We start from the raw sequence: 17,495 nt of genomic DNA, 5'->3' as shown, positions 1-17,495 counted from the left end.
CAAAAGAAAAAGTGTTGCGAATTGCCAAATTATTTTCCATCAGCTAAGTTTTAGTCCTCTGTATTTGCAGAAAAATCAACTTACTGCTAAATTCTGGTATAAATAGGTAATTTACAATTTTAGTAAAAGGAAGCAAGGAGTGAAACAGGGGAGCTAAAGTAGGGTTTACTGCAACACTGTTTAACTCAGTAAGTTAAGTGCATCTGTTTATTTATTTATTGGCATTTGTTCACTGGGAAAGTCCACTGGGCCAAGAAGAGCCCATTTTCGGTGGAGGCCCAGGGAGAAAAGCTCCACAAATAAAATAGCATGAGTGTACATAGTATTAGGATAGTTAATAAACAGGGAATATTCCCATTTTTATTTGTTTTGATTAAGTGGACTTTCTAACTAGGTAGAACCCATTTCAGTGGAGGACGTGGGGGGGGGGTGGCTCCACATGTAATCATAAGCTTAACAGAATAATACTGACGTATCACTACTTATGTCTACAATATGACATATAACTATATAAGAAACAATAGCAATAAAAAATAGTTTGATTCAAGGGGACTCAAGAGAAATACTTAGAAGACAAAATGCATGATACAACTGAGGTTATTATATTTGTACAGTTTTCACAGTGCTCATTGTAGTCACTCTTCCAGATGGAGGAATTATATTGCTAGAGTTGAAATCTAAAGGCCATAGTACTGGAACTGCACCCAGTGGAGAGGGGCTAATAGTTCCAGGTTTTAGAGATAATAATTGGAAATTGTGAGTCTCCATGTCTCTTTTGTGAGAGTGGGGGTGCAATAAAAAGATTGGTATGTGTGGTTGCCATATTTGACGAATGTTTTAAAGGGGGGGGGTATGGATAGTGAAGGACTGACTTGGCAATTTTCTAGGTAGTCTTATAGCCAATGAGATACAGTGGCTTTCTCTTTCTGAATGACCAGATGTGAGATAGATGATGTGATGGTACATTAGTTTACACTGATCTAAAAAAAAGGACAAAGGTTAACAAATAGAGAAGTGCAGTGCAACAGATTTCATATAAGGAAAACTGTAGCAGTGAATAGTCTCACATCAGGAGTGATAAATTATTGTACATGGTATAAGGACCTCATTTACAACTACTCAGGTGAAGAACTCTGGTTATGTGATGGTTAAACTTTAATAGACATCAAGGAAAAGGGACCATTTCAAACATGACTTTAACATTACTGAGTATTCTAAGAGGTTTTGCATCATTGAGTTGATTTTGACCTGGGTAAAACAGCATGACATTGGCCTTCATAGATATCATTTTAAATTTAGATGCTGTTAACTAGGTTTGTATGTTGTCCATTGCTCTCTGTATTGACTTTTTGGCAAGCAGGATGCAGTAAGGTGCATAGTGCAAGGAACGGTAATCACTTAACCTAAAGCTAATCAATTACTTAATTGTGCTCTATGTGTTCAATACACTTGGTCAAACTCACCTTTTTTCATCACAGTTGCTTGGGTACAGCTGAGTATAGCTGTGCTATTCATTAGAACACTTTCAGCTGAACTCACATTTTGGGTTGTAGTGGACCATAATTCTTACTCAGATGGCTGTATGTGCACTTATGTGGAACACATTTGGTCAAATTCCTCTTTTGTTTTATATAGGATTATAGCATCTTAGGCACAATGTGACCATTGTGCAAGACTTTTGTGTGTTTTAAAATAGAGTTCCATTCCCACTGTTCTGTGAAAACAGGGCTAGTATTATAAGTTTTGGGAGTGTGGGATGCTTATCCCCATATGGGGCTGCATCATCACCTATAAAACCACATTATGTTTGCAGGTGGGTGAGAAATTTAGATTTCAAACACAATGGTCAGCAATTTTTTTTTTAATTTTGCATCAGTAGCTCAGAGGTTAAGTGGTATCATCAGTATACTGAGTAATTTGCACAGGTTGATAGGTGTGGGGCACAGACTCTATTACAATGATGGGTAGAAAGGGGCTATGTACTGATCCTTGGGAAAACCTTGCACTTCTGGTTGGACTGATTACACATGGCTGCCTCCTCTGATAGCTTGGATGCCAGTGGTTAAGTAGTAGTTTCTGAGTCATTTTAGTAAAAATGGTGATGATTAAAGAGGAAGAAGCAGTATACAAGTATGCTATGGTAGGCAATGTCAAACTCCATGGGCAGGTGAAGGAAAACGGGTCTAACACATTTGTTACTGTTGAGATTGCCTCATCTGTGATTGGACAAGACTAAGAGTGCTATTTTGGTGCAACAGTTTGGTATGTGACAATATTGGCAGAGGATAGGAAGTGATTGCTTTTGAGGTGTTTTAGAAGCTGGAAAGACAGTGATACTTACAGTACAGCAGTTATGAATAATTTCCATGAAGTTGGAACATAGTTCTTCTTCTGAGATCTGTTTATTAAACCGGAGACAGGATAGACTATTACACAGGAAACGAGTCTAAGGCAGTATGGAGGAATACTGTGGGAGGTTAGTGAAGAAGTACTTAGATTTTTGAGCAGCTTCAGGATTATTGATATCAGTTTGGCCAAGGAATCAGGCATTAGCTATGTAGCAGGGTATGAATGAGAGTGAGAATGTAGTTGCAGAAGGGGGGTAGTTGAAAGAGTATGACAGATGTGTTCAAAGCATGTGCAGAATTTGATTGTAATATCAGAGGAGCATCTGGGAAGAGCCTGGGAGTTTTGTGCATGACAAGGTTTTAATGGTGGATTGATGGTGTAACAAAACATTTTTGGACAATATTTTTGTTGGCAGTGAAGTACTTTTTAGCATTAACAATAAGAGTTTTCAAACTCTTTCACAGCTTTTTGTACAGTATCCCTTGCAAGAAGTCTATGTACAACCCACTAACTCCAAACTTGATGAGTCAAACTCATTGAAAAACATATCCAACAAGCTTATTCACCCCCATTATTTAAATATTCTAACCATATGCTCATATAATCAAGAATAAAAGATAAATGCCCTGCAGGGATGAAAAAAGTAGTCACAAATACTGTGATCTGACAGTACTCCAGAACAAATGTAAACTCATTCTGGTACTATTATATTCAGCAAGTTCAGACTAGTGAGACTATATTCAATGGGAGCATTTTCTGTCAAATGATAAAACTCTTTTATGTGTGGCACAAAAGGAGGGGCAGCTAGGAAATTTGTCATTTTTTGTTCAAAATCCTGGTTTAATTTTTAGTTAGTCATAACACTGGTGATTGCATGATTCTTTTTTTTATTGTTGTTGCAAATGTGTGCCATAGAATTTAGAATGTCAAAGAAGAGCATCAACTGTCACAATATCTCTGTATTCAGTGCCACTCCTACCGTCTTCAACAGTCATGTCTGACCAGATTGTCACAGGTCCTCTTTGAAAAGTTTACAGAGGCTGTAGAAAGTGGTCACTCTGTGTGCTGCTTATATTGGCCAGGACACTACTATTTAACTTCCTATTTCTTTGCAAAACCAGTGGTTCTACAAATACTCATACTAGGGACCTAGCTTTGTACTAACCAATAAACAAGACTGACTGGAGGGACAGTTTCTTAATTCAATGTATTTCTAGCCTATGGAATAAGTTACACTAAAGGTCAAGCAAACTATTATTTTGTGACTAATCGTGATGACTGGAAGGGCAGTCATAAATTTATACCAAGGATGTCATGTATATCTCTGTTCTTTCTGGGGAAGTGGGTACTGTTAAGTTATTGTAAAGAGGGTTGATAACATTTAAATGTATCGGTTTAAAGGGGTATATTGTTAGGCCTCTTATGGTCTTTGGAATCACTTGCCTGCATTGTTTCTATGTTCCTATATTCTTTTTTACCTAGTTTCATACACTTCCACTTTTTATACTTTTCTTTATATGTAATTCATAACTACAAACATGTATTGTACCATAATATTCTTATTTCCATTGCCATCTCATCAGATTTCGTACTCTCATTTGTTAATCTTATTCTAATGTGTTCCTCATTTTCTATATTTCCTGCAGTCCTTCAGTATGACTCCATAGTCAATCAATTATGTCATGAAAGATAGAAAACTCAAAACAGAAATTACAAATGGTAGAACAAAAAAGAGAAATAGAGAATCGGAAAACTCTGAATACTTCTCTCCCACTTAAAAAAAAAAAAAAATATATATATATATATATATATATATATATATATATATATATATATATATGGATCACCTTTAGATGCCCGAAATCGCATTTCACCGACACGGAATCCGACGGGTCGAAAACACCGACAACGCAGATGACCGACAAGGTGAGAACCCGACGGACTCGGTAAGTGTGCGATAGAGTGAGGGATTTAGTGTTAGGGAGCGGACAGGTAAGTGTGCGATAGTGAGGGACTGTGGGTTTAGGGGTGGATTAAGTGAGTTAGGGTTAGGGTGCAGGTAGGGTGTGTGCGATAGTGAGGGACTGTGGGTTTAGGGGTGGGTTAAGTGAGTTAGGGTTAGGGTGCAGGTAGGGTGAGTGTGCGGTAGTGTCGGACCTTGGGGTTAGGGTTTGGGTTAGGGCTAGTGGATATGTTATGTAGTGTACTGTGTTGTTTACGTGTAGTGTGTTGGTGTAATGGTGTTCGGTGTTTTGCGTTGTCGGTATTTTTTGTTGTCGGTCTTTTGGTGTCGGTGATTTGTGTTTCGGCGGTTTGGCGTTTCGGTAAATCGAAGGTGATCCATATATATATATATATATATATATATATATATATATATATATATATATATATATATATATATATATATATATATATCAGTAAACCCCATCAAGAAAACCAAGATCAAGTGTCATCCTGGTACTGATACTGTTAGGGAAAGTGTTTTTAGTAACAAAATGTGTACAGTTAGGGTTACGGTCAGGGTTAACACACATGAGTAAGGTGGGCAGTGGGGTTATGCCCTCTTATACCATCTTACTCATGTGTGCTAACCTTAATCATAACCCTAAGCAAACCCTTTCACCTGCCCCAAAGTCTAACCTTACCATTTACTTTTCTAAAAAAAGTACCACTGCAAAAGGCAAAGGATGCAGAACACAGACAACACAAAACATGCACTGAATATATCCCCTTATATGACCTTTACTCTAAACCTAACCCATGAATACTGGCATATTCACAACAACTACTATAATGTAATCTTACACATCTTCACAACCACCCCTTTTTCATTGAAATATTAATTATCCTGTGCACACCTTTCCTGCACTATATAAAACTAAAATGAACCATATGTGATTAGTACAAATGAGCATTCACTCACTTGTGCAGTCTTTTTTACACCCTCAAAGACCTTTCTACCAAGTGTGTATTCTACCTTTTGACTTACACCCAGCCAGTCACAGTCATAGATACCTCTTGCATAAACAAATTGCTTATCGTTCCATATATGTATAACTTTTAATCTTCATTATTTCTTTACAAACGTTTATGTCTTATGCAATTTTTCTTGCTTTCATTCCAAAGTTAGAACTAGAATCACCAGTGACAATAAGGTCCATATCAAATTTCTTTAATTCCTCAAACATATGTACTCTCACCTCATACCTCACAACTATTCAGAATTTCTAGATTTTTGCCTCATATTTTTTGGTCTGTTTCTCATACAAATTGTAGTTTTGTGGTACATTGCTAAGGATTGAAGTTATTAAATAGTACCAGCCATTTGAATTTCAGACTTTATACCCTTCAGACAATGCATGCTAACTCAAAACCTGTTGCTCTAGCAACTTCCTATGTTTATAAGAGTAATATTGAAAAATCTGTACCTATTTCTGGACCTTTGATCCCCTTCACTTTTGGTTTTGTCCAGATTTCTTGTGATAAGAGGTTGGGAGGTATTTATCACCCCCACAGATGTGAATGCATATACCACAATCTGGTTAACTAGTTTATGAAGCAATCTTGCGTCACATCTTAGCATTCTCCCTTTTTACAAGAAATTCCAATAAATGATACCCCAGCCTTCACGCAGCACCAAGTTCTGAAAGTATTGTCAAAGGCCAGGAATACTGCATCAAAAGGCCCTGATAATATCCCAGGATGTATCATAGATAACATGAAGCATGTTCTGTTTATGCCCAAACAAATCTATTAAAATTTGCCTCTGCACAGGCTTTGCACCAAATGAATGGAAGATAGCAACAGTCTTAACCATGCACAAGGGAGGGCCATTTACTGACCCAGGTAATTACCAACCCATCAGTCTGAACAGCCTCATCTGTAAGGACATGGAAAAACTTATCATGGAATTAATAAGGACACAAGGAGCCTCCCAACACTGGACCCATCTAAGTCTGAGTTTGTCAAAGGCAAGTCTTGCTTACTCAGCTTAGTAGACCTCTTCAAATAGGTCACCAAAGCAGTGGACAGAGGCAAGATAGTGCACACTGACTGCCAAGACCTGGCCAAAGCTTTTGTCACAATACCTCACTTGCACATAGTGTAGAAGCTTACATAGCTTGAATAAACTCATGCCTCACCTGCTGGATTGTCAAATGGCTCACAAACCTCAGGAGGTCAAGATAGCCAAAGCAACCACCACAAAAAGGACCGGTCACCAGTCAAGTCTCACATTACTTGGTTCTGGGACCTCTCCTGTTTGGCATCTACTTTGCTGAACTAAATGTAAACACCAATGATCTCTGGATGACAAAGTTTGCAGATGACTGCAAGTTAGGAGCAGTCAATGGATCCCCAAATGACTCAGCCATTCTACAGAAAGGCTTGTCCCAAACAAATAACTGGTGCCAGAGATACAGACTAAAACTAAATTCCAAAAAGTGCATTATTGTATCCTTTGAGACATCCACTACCCTGGGAAATTACCATACTGACAATATGACCCTATCACTGTTCAACTGATTCTCCACAGTACTATAGAATGTCCCTCTCAATCACGCACAATTAGAAATGAATCAAAACACTGTCAGATGCTCTAAACATTCTGTATAAACAGGGAAATACTCAACATTTTAAAATTTATTTACATTTTCACAAGTGGACATGCTGGCATACCATACAAGTTAATCCAGAATATACACAAATCTCCTGCCAGACATGCTAACACAGATGACAGTGTTTTCATTTTCTTCACAGTGCCCTTTTTCCTAACTCAGAGCATAACTACCTCTTCTTCTTCCTCTGTTTTTAATACCCCAAAACTGTTTTCCATCTCTATATGTATTTCATTTTCATGTATTAGTTTGTGGACTTCATCTAGTCTATCTTTTTCGATATTTTTATCTTGTACATCCTCACCCTCACCCCCACCCCCACCCCCACCCTTATCCTTTATCATTCACTTCACCATTTCTTGTGTAAAAACTTGTTCTTCCCCCTCATTTTCCTCACTTTGTGTCTTCATTAATTTGAGGACAGTCAAACCAAGAATGCTGCTCATTTCCACATTTCCTATAATACAGTTCACAGATTTTTATAGAATGTCCAAACTCCTCATACTGCCCACACCATCTTTTTTGTAAAATCCTGGATCAAATGTGCTCATCTCCAGAGAAAAAAAAATATGCTTTTGGTTGCCCCCAGTACTTAACATTCCATTTTTCCCCCATGTATTACTATCACATTAGGCACATGCGGTAAAATGTTATTTTCTGTTTTCAAAGTTACATAAACTTCCCACCCTTCATGTCTATACCTATCATGCACATCCTGACATAAGGTTAGAAAACATATTTTTAATTTTATTCTCTTCTGCCTCAATTCTAAATTGTGAAAACGGTATTCTTTTTCAGCATATATTTCAATTTTCATAAATATAATCCTTCCAAGGAGATATATTATTTGTCCTTTCATATTCGCTAACAAACTTGTTCTGTTAATGCAAATGTCTCAAAATTTATTTCACAAAAAGGTTCAGTTCCTGTATGTATTAATGCTATTATATCAGATAAACTGAATCGTAAAGGTATAACAATACTGTCTAAACCCAGTACCTGTTTATTTGCTGTTTACACTTTGTTTTTGTGTGCAGAGCAGACCTATTCTTCCAGCCCTTAACAGCTCCAGTCTCTCGCCTCCTCACCTGCACATCCTTTTTGTTTCTGTAGTCTTTCAGTGGAACCTGCTATAACTTCTGGATATGTTTTTACTCCAAAAATACTGCTTTCAGTCTATCTCTGTTTGTTGCTTTCTGTTCCATCTTCATGAAGCCCAGCACAGTGCATGCCCTTAAATTCAGTTACTCCACTCTACATACGTGCCCTTTCTGTATTCACATCATCATTTACAGCATACTTCATCTTTCTGTAATCTTCTCAAAGCCAAATATTTTGTCCATTATCACACTCCTCTGTATGACCTTCGATTCTTCTGGTTATGCTTCTTCCATCATTTTTTTTGTAAAACAGAGACCCTAATGCAACAGCATTCACCCTAAAACATTGTTTTTGTTCTGAATTTGTTTCTTTTTTCTCTTGTTCCAGCTCATCTCCACTCACAGCCTATGTCTTACATTAAGTGATCACTAGTAACAGCCTTCTTGTGCCACTTAGTGTTTACTACAAAGAGTAGGGGTTCTTTATTTGTACAACTATTAAGAATTTACAGTTGGGCATTGGGCTGGCAACTCAGCACCGTAAAAATCCACTGCCAATCATTAGCGTACCGGAGTTCCACTGTGGTGACCCGTAACTGGGAAAAGCTGAAAGACAAAGACAAATAAAACACTATAATCCTTCATTATTGATAAACCTTTACATTTGTATAGACCCCAACTGTTTTTTCCACAGTCACCACTTAAGTTTCCTGATTATATTTGGCAATAACCACTTTCCATTGAGCAAAATCTCATTCCGTCTTTCATGCCAAATTGTCCATATACTAGAAAACATTTTTTATCCAAATTATTGAGATATTCTTTACTATGTTTACCATAAAAAATATTCACTCATAGCCATATTTATCTGTTTATAATCTTATAATTCTTTAACTATTTTATTTCTGTTATTTTTTTCTATACAGTTATAACTCCTCTGCATGTGAAAAAAACATGTTCTTTTGTTTCTAACTCTCTACAAGAAAGGAAATCCTTTCATTTAGTTTTTTTTGTAAGGCATATTTCCTTTTACTGGCAACTTAATAATGTGCAACCTCCATAAGAAATCTTGACATACAATATTCTTCATACATCATTTATTTCTTGACTTTATAGCTTTTACTTTTTCTTCTATTAATGTTCCCATGGATTCACACAATAATTTTACATTATGTTTTTATACCAGATTTTTCCATTTCCTTTTTATTCCTTCTATCTTTATTTTCCTCAGTTTTATTTTTTCTTAAGAAATTCTTATGTCTTCATTTCTTCATTCTCTCTTCCTTTTATTCATTTTTATTAGACCCCATTCCCTATTATATTTTTCCTTAATATACTTATTACCAACTTGCTTTCTTTCCATTCATCTATCCCAGACCTTGCATAAATTTAAAGAGGCTCTGTATACTATTGTATTAGTAAATGTAAATCTCCTTCCGCCTTTTCCATATATAATACCCCTGTTTTGATTGGATTGAATCTAGACCCCCAAATAAATTGAAATGTAAGTTTAATAAACTGTTTCTCCAAGTCATTTGGGTCATATATAAACTAGCTATATATGGTAATTTTCCCATCCATATTGTGTTTATCAAATGTACTTTATTATTGAATGAGAATCTATACCTATTCCACTTGGCACTAAGTCCCTTTAAATCTCTCAAAATTTTCTCCCATTGTTCTTTCAATATATCATATTCTCCAAAATCAGTTCCTAGTACTAATATATTTTTCTTTTCAAACTGTATTCTTTCTAATTCTTTATATCTACAGAATCCCATACTTTTCTTTATTAATATTTAGTCCAACTTCTTGCAATCTATTATGCACATTTATAATTATCTTCATTTCTTCTCCATTTTAAGCTGTTAATATTATATTATCGGCATAAGACATAATAATAAGACCATTTTTAGCTGTTACTGTTATATTATCACATAATACATAATAATAGGATATATCATTCACATGTTATGTACATATTTACTTTTTCCATTTCTTCATTTAATCCCCCTTATTACACTATTCATAATCATTAAAAACAAAATACTACTCATTGGACATCCTTGGTGTACACCTCAATTTATCTCTATTTCTTCACTTAATCAAACATTTACTAACCCTAATGTTAGTATTTTTATATACTGATTCACATATTTTCTTTATCTTTGTACTAACATTATATTCTTCCACTATTTTCCATAAGGTATGTTCTATTGAATCAAATGCTTTATTTATATCAGCCACCATTAATTTTATTTCTTTTTGTCTTTGCTTAATAGCATTCACTGTTTACCTAATTGCCATTAATAGCTCTTGGCTTCCTTTTCCTTTAACCCCATAAATAGCTTCTTCCAATATGTAATTCAATTTATTTTCTAACCTTTTTTGTATTATTTTCATAAATAATTTATAATCACTATTATTCACCATTACAGGCCTCCAATTTTTAATTCTTTTCTTTTCTCCTTTCATCCATATTTTTTATTTATTTTATTTATTTATTTTACATTTGTTAACCAGGAGAGTCTGACTGGATTTTGGTCAATTTTCAGCGGAGTCCCAGGAAGAAAAGCTCCACAGATATGTACATACAGACAGAGTAACTTTGACAATTGTATACTTTTGTACAAGAACAGTTGCATATTTTGACAATTATATACTTAGTGGAAGAACACTTAAAAAAATATTCCAGGTATGCCAGAATATATAACAGATTTAAGAATTAATCCATATACATCTCATATAAATCCATATAAATCTCATAACATCCTTACATATTTCTTCATAATTGATACCATCATCTCACCATTCATTAAATATCTTTACCAAAATTTCTTTTTGTCAATGCATTAAATTCCTGTATATTGAATATCCTATACCAGTCTAGCTATTAAACTTAGCATTTATTTTCTTCATTAGCTTTATTAATTATATAATTATTATTTGTTTTTTCAATTCTATATTCATTTCTACTGTAAACTGCTTTACCCTTCACTGATTTTTCCTTTTTCTTTCTTTCTTAGTTTTTTACCATCTGTTTCAGGGGTCTATATTATAACATCGAAGTCTAAAAATTTAGAATGTTATAATATTGAACCCAGTAGAGCGAACGCTTGAAATAGTGAAGCTGCAGAACACAGAATACTTTCCTAGGGAAAGTATTCAGTGGGCCATTTCTGCAGCTTCGCTAGTTCCTCAACTGTGGAATGAAGGTTACGGACGGGGTTAAGGTAAGTGTGCGAATGAAGGTCAGAGTGTGATTGGTTATGGGTTAGGTGAGTTAGGGTTAGGGCGCGGGTCAGGTAAATGTGTGATTGTGTGGACGTGAGGGTTAGGGTGAGGTAGGTGAGTTAGGGTTAGGGAGCGGGTAAGGTGAGTGTGCGATAGTTAGGGACCTTAGGGTTAGAGTTGGGTTAAAGTAAGTGGGTAGCTAGTGGTGTATGTCTGGTTTAGTGTAGGGTTTTGTGAAGTGTATGTGTGTGGATTATTTATTTTGGTGTGCTTGAGTTGTGTGTATGTTTGTCAGAACATCAAATTTTTTCCCTGGAAAAAAATTCGCTATCCTGACTGTTCGGTTTTCTGGTGTTTCGATTGAATGGGTTTGATATTATAACATTCAAAGTTTTTAGACATTGATGTTATAATATAGACCCCTGTTTCAGATACTTAATTACAGCATTAATTATATGTGTCTGTTCTCTTTCAGGTTTTCCTTTTCATTTTCCATTTCTCTCATTATACCACTATTTTCCTTTACTTTTCTACTTAACTACAGTGATACATTTTCCTTTTTTTCTTGAGAAAATATTTTGCTTATATAATATATTTTTTTATTTTATCTTGATTCTTTTGATAAATCTCTTCTTCTTTTCAAAATATTCCCTTTCATTTCCATCAAGAATACATAAGGCGGCTTTTTATATTTTTCTATATTTCTTTTTATCTTTTTCTCTTTTCCCACATTACATACATTCTTTTATATTTTTCTTTAATTGTTATCCACCATTCTGACCATTTTTTGTAAAAGTCTCTCATTGTCAAATGATTTTTCCATAACATTGTAATAACTTCTTGTCCTTTCTTATTCCACACATTTCTATTAAATCATCTTAATTCCTTAACCAATTTTATATGTTCCTTATTCTCATCTATTTCAATCCATGTTGCTAAATGATCTGCAAAACCCATCTCTACTGCTTCTTCTATCACTGCTCTCATATTTTTAGATAACAAAAAATCTATCTCTGTTATTTTTCTCTTCAATATGCACTTTTATTCCAACTCCATAACAATAAATTTTGACATTTTCTTATTTCTTCCATCACTTTCTTATTTGATATATTTGTTGGGTTGTATGTCTTAAATCACAATTAAAGTATCCTGTTATTATTATATCCATATTTACTATAACATAATCTAATATTTCTTGAAATAATTTCCCCCTTTCTTTATAAATCACATATGCCTATACTGCTAATAATCTATACATGTTCACTTCACACCTAAAATCCACTACCATTAATCTCCAAAATTTAACCAAACTATAATCCAAAAATTCTATTTCCTTCCTATATAATATAGCAATCCCTGAACAGTTTTCACTACCCAGCTTCTATATTATACCCCTTAACCATAACATTTCTGTCTGTTGTCGTTCTTCTTCATTTAAAACCATATCTTCCAATACTATCAAATCTACCTCACATGTATCACACCATTCCAAATCTACTTACTACATGCATTATACTACTAAAATTAATAGATACAATCTTAAATTATTTGCCACCCATCTCTTTACAATAAATTGTTTATTTATCTGTTTTTCTTTTCTACTTTCATTTCTAAATCCTGAAATGTTCCATCCTTTTACTGATTAAACTTTTTTAACCATTTTCCAGTTTATTTGTTCTCCATCACTAACTTCCTTCCCAATTCCCCTTTCCTTTTTAGTGTACTATCCACATTTTCTTCTTAGTTTGTATCATTGCTTTCCCTTTTATCTTTTTTGTTCCTCCTATCACAGTTTTTCCTTCTCATTTACATCTTCTCATTTCTGTCCTTCCACATCACATTTAAATGTCTCTCCTTCTCACACTCCATCCATACACATCTTGTTTGTTTACATTTATATCATTTTTTTTTCACAATTTTTAGCATCATGACCAGTTTCCCCACATAAATAACATCTCTTTTTATCACAATTATTCACAATGTCCCTCTTTCCCACAGAAAAAAAAACATGTCCTTTGTTGTCCCCAATATTCAACAACAGATATATATAACCATCAACATTAATCATGCTTGGAATGTGCATAATTTTGCCATTTTCCATTTTCAAAATCACATTGCAGTCCCAAGACCATGACCAAAGTCAATAACATTAGACATGACCTTTACTTCATTACACAAGTTTTTAATAAATATTTTGTTGCATGCAATAAACTTGTGTTCTTTGTACTGTGTACTGTCCAAGCCGAGGAGTTATTGAGTTTGCCTTTCCACACCAGCCTTACATTTCTTTACAGTTTCTGAAATTGTACATTACCTTTGTGTTTCTCAAAAGAAGTATGTTTATCATATATTTATTCCATGGATATATATTTCTTTTTATATTTTCCAAAAAAGATTCAAAAGTTCAGTAGTCTTAAAGAAAATGTCACAATAAGTCTTCGTTTTTATCAGAATAAGCATCTTACCTCTTGTGCTTTTATTCCTAAAGGCACACCAATCTTGTCCCATACTTCATACCTGTTCATTTCCTAGTCTTCCTTACTGTGGATTCTTACTACATACTTGTTCCTTTCTAATTTTTCTGTCTTCTTTCTCTCCATTGTAACTTTTTTTTGTTCTCTGACTACTTCTGCAAATGATCTCTTCTTTAATTTCTGTCCTTCCCCCTTATTTGTTCTCTCCAAGATTTCACTCTGCAATAATTACTTTCCCGTCTCCAGCTCACTTTCTTCTAATACATCATCTAACAACCCTAATGACTGGAGGGCTATAATTATAACTTCTTTCTTTCATTTCTCTCCACTTTTTTGACTCTTTGAAAAGCTCCCATTGAAATAGCTTCTTTGAATTCTTGAACCGATCTCCTTTCTCCTCCTTGAGTTTAGCAAACATCTCTATGGGGTTCACCTCTACTGCATTTCCCTTGGACACCATGTTTAGCATGCCGTTCTCCATGCTGCCACTGTACTGTGAACAAGACAGACACTCACACTCAGTGGCTGCACACACCACAAGTATCGTATCAAGTAGTAGAAATTCCCTGATGTCATGGCTAAATTTCCCCCAGTAATATAAATGCTATTTCATGTCTCCCTTGAAAAAAAGGCTAGTAGCCTAGTGGGATTAACGTGCTCAACAAAAGATAAATAAAAAAAATAAATAAATACAATCCCTATATTAAACATATTTTATACTTTTTGCATCTTTGTTCACACTTGTCTGCATTTTTTTCTTACTCTGTTCCTAAAAGAAGTTACATTTTCTCCCAGCACAATTTCTCTTCAGTCGTGTGTAATACTGCATACATATTTTGTGTTTCTATGTGATGCAATATCTGCCATCCATTTTCCCATCATCACCATGCTATTATTTTCTCTCATATTAATATGCCCTTCAGCATTATTTTCAACATTTTCATAATTCCTTACATCAGTCTAATGAATTACACTTATAGTTCCATCTTCAATACTATTCGTTAGTATATGTTCATTCTCCTGCACATTTTCATCTTCTACTTAGTTTTGTAATGAAGGCCCATCTAACTACAGCTGGCATTCCTGATTACATTTCCAACATATAATTGCATAGTCTTTTCCTGAGTATCTTTGATCTTCACATTGAGAACATCTTTTTTCACAGTCTATATGTGATATTTTTCTGTAAAGAAAATATGACATTGGCCCCTTTTTTCATTAACTATTATAGCACTAGGCAAATCTGTCTGCACTTTCTTATATATTGCCAAATATACCCATACTGTGTATCCCATGCCCCGTTGCATACTTTTCTTTCATCTAGATATTTAACTCATAAGCATTTTGATAGTACTATGCAAAAACAAAAGAAAAAGTTTCAGTTCTCATTCTGTAATGTCAGTACTTTGAAAATGTGCTAACAGTTTTTTTGAATGCACATTCAAACTATTAAATGCATATCTTTCCATGGAATGTATTGACTTTTTTCTTAATCATTCACAATTTTTTTCTGCAAAATGAAAAATGTTAAATGTAACTTTATAGAATATCTATATTTCTAAGTGTATTAATTCCAGTATATCATTAATTATATACTTGAGTGGTGTAATCATTTTTATAACACATTTATGTATCTATCCACATGACTGATCTCTGCTTTTGATTATGATTGAAATATTTCCAGTCCTGTAGTCCCCAAAAAAAGAAAAAAAAATGTTTCCTTGTTTCCCATCTTTCCTGACCTAGAGTAGTCCAAATACAGGCTTTGCTGTATTCTGGACTTTTGGAAAGTTCCTGTGTTGCCCATTTCCTTTCTTGGATAAAGGGAGGCTTCTTTGTTCACCAGTGGCAGTGGGGAGCTTGGAGCAGCCTATCTATCCCTGGAGGAGTGTTCCCAGCACAAGAATCTGGTAGTCTATTGCCTGTTTTGGGCCAATTTCTAGCTCTTTCAAGTCCCCCTGGCTTTGCACAATTTTGCGCATAGCGCAGCATCGGGCAGCACCACTTAATTGGGTTTAAACCATTCTCGGCTCCACAAAGTCTCCTCTTCACTTTTTCCCTTAGAACTGATCTAGTTCTCATAATAAACACCCTATTCCCACTCTAAAGCCTGCCACTTGCTCACTAAAGCAATTATATAAGTCAGCACTAAAAAATTAAAAGCACTACACCCTCACAAACTCCCCTTGAGTACTTTGTTCCCCATTGACCCTTTTTTTTAATTATAAAGGAATTCCCAATACTATTCTAGCATGTCCAAAGGTCAGTTGTCAATCTCCTCTCCGGTCCAGCTGGTGAATCTGGGAATCTTGAGGCAATGTTACAACTGCCTCATGTACACAGACAACCCTCTCCTCCTCCCAACAAATTCCAACACATGTGAGAGATGCAACCATATAGCCAAATTGGAGGCTAAGCTCTCTCAACTCAGTACTGGCGTAACCAGTCAGGAGGAGAAGGAAACCACACTCACTACAATTCCAGTCTCACATAGACCTACCACGACAGCAAACCAAACGCATAAACACGCAAACATACTCTGAGGCCCTAAATAAAAATCTACCTAAGCAGCAGAGACCTCCAAAGCAGACACCCAAGCAACCGCTACCCCAAAACAAAACACGTGCAACACATAGCTCACAAAGCCAGTGTGCTGAACAGTCACAGCCCTTAAGGCTAAACAACACACCTGATGCACTTGTAATAGGTGACTCTGTCGTCAGGCACACTGATGTCCCGCTCACCAGGCTGAACAAGGAGAAGGTCACGGTGAGCTGCCTGTCGGGCGCTAGGATCCGCCACATAACACAAGCACTCAGGTCACTCCAAGGCAAGTACAAATATGACTCAGTCATTCTCCATGCTGGTGTGAATGACCTGAGACGTGCCTCCCTGGACTGCATGAAAAGAGACATAGAGGAGCTCTCTGAGCATGTAGCCGAGGCCGGTATGACCCTGACCTTGAGTAGCATCTTACCCTCACCAAGAATGATGCCACAATATGAAGACAAGATGATCAATTTCAACAATTGCTCAAGTATTGGTGTCATTCAAAGGGGATCCAATGCCTGTCTGCCTGGGATGACATGCTCTACAAGCCACGATGCTTCGCTAGGGACGGCTGCACCTGTCACCCCTGGGGTTTCAGATATTGGCAAAGGCTCTTGCCACCCCCATAGTGCCTTTTTTAGGCAAGGCTCAAAAGACAAACCCACCTCCATAGGTATCACAAGGGATAAGAAACTAAGAGTAATGCTACTCAACGCCAGAAGGCTAAACCTCAAGATGCATGCACTCGAAACTCTCCTTAGCATGGAGAACATCGATATCTGTGCAGTAACAGAAACCTGGTTCAAGGCTCCCGAGAGCACCCCAGCACTACCAGGTTATACCTCATACCATGTTTTTCAGCCCCAAAACTTGGACCGAACCACAAAAGGAGGGGGAGTATCAATATTCGTCAAAGATACCCACACCTCCAGGTTGGTGGCACAGCAGAAGCATCAGAGACTATCCATGTGCAACTAACAGTGGGTAAAACTGCCTTCCAGTTTATAGCCTGCTACAGACCACCCTCCCGAACCCAGGAACCTCACTCGGCCTTCCTGAGAACACTGGAAAATTTGAAGGTCTCTCCAAACACCATTATATTGGGCAACTTCAACTACCCTAACATAGACTGGGAGCATTACTCTAGCTCCAACACCCTAGCCCGAAGG

General features: G+C 35.9%; 1 protein-coding gene across 1 annotated transcript in view; it reads left to right on the top strand.

Moving 5' to 3' along the window:
• Positions 1 to 17,495, top strand: part of LOC122809619 (cytochrome P450 2J6-like) — a 691,727-nt gene that overhangs the window by 294,304 nt on the left and 379,928 nt on the right. The window lies entirely within an intron of this gene.

Source organism: Protopterus annectens, chromosome 8.part0 (assembly GCF_019279795.1).
Source record: "Protopterus annectens isolate FY-2018-M chromosome 8.part0, PAN1.0, whole genome shotgun sequence".
Lineage (NCBI taxonomy): Eukaryota > Metazoa > Chordata > Ceratodontiformes > Protopteridae > Protopterus > Protopterus annectens.
Note: the sequence above shows the minus strand (reverse complement) of the source record. Positions and strands in the feature narration are given on the sequence as shown.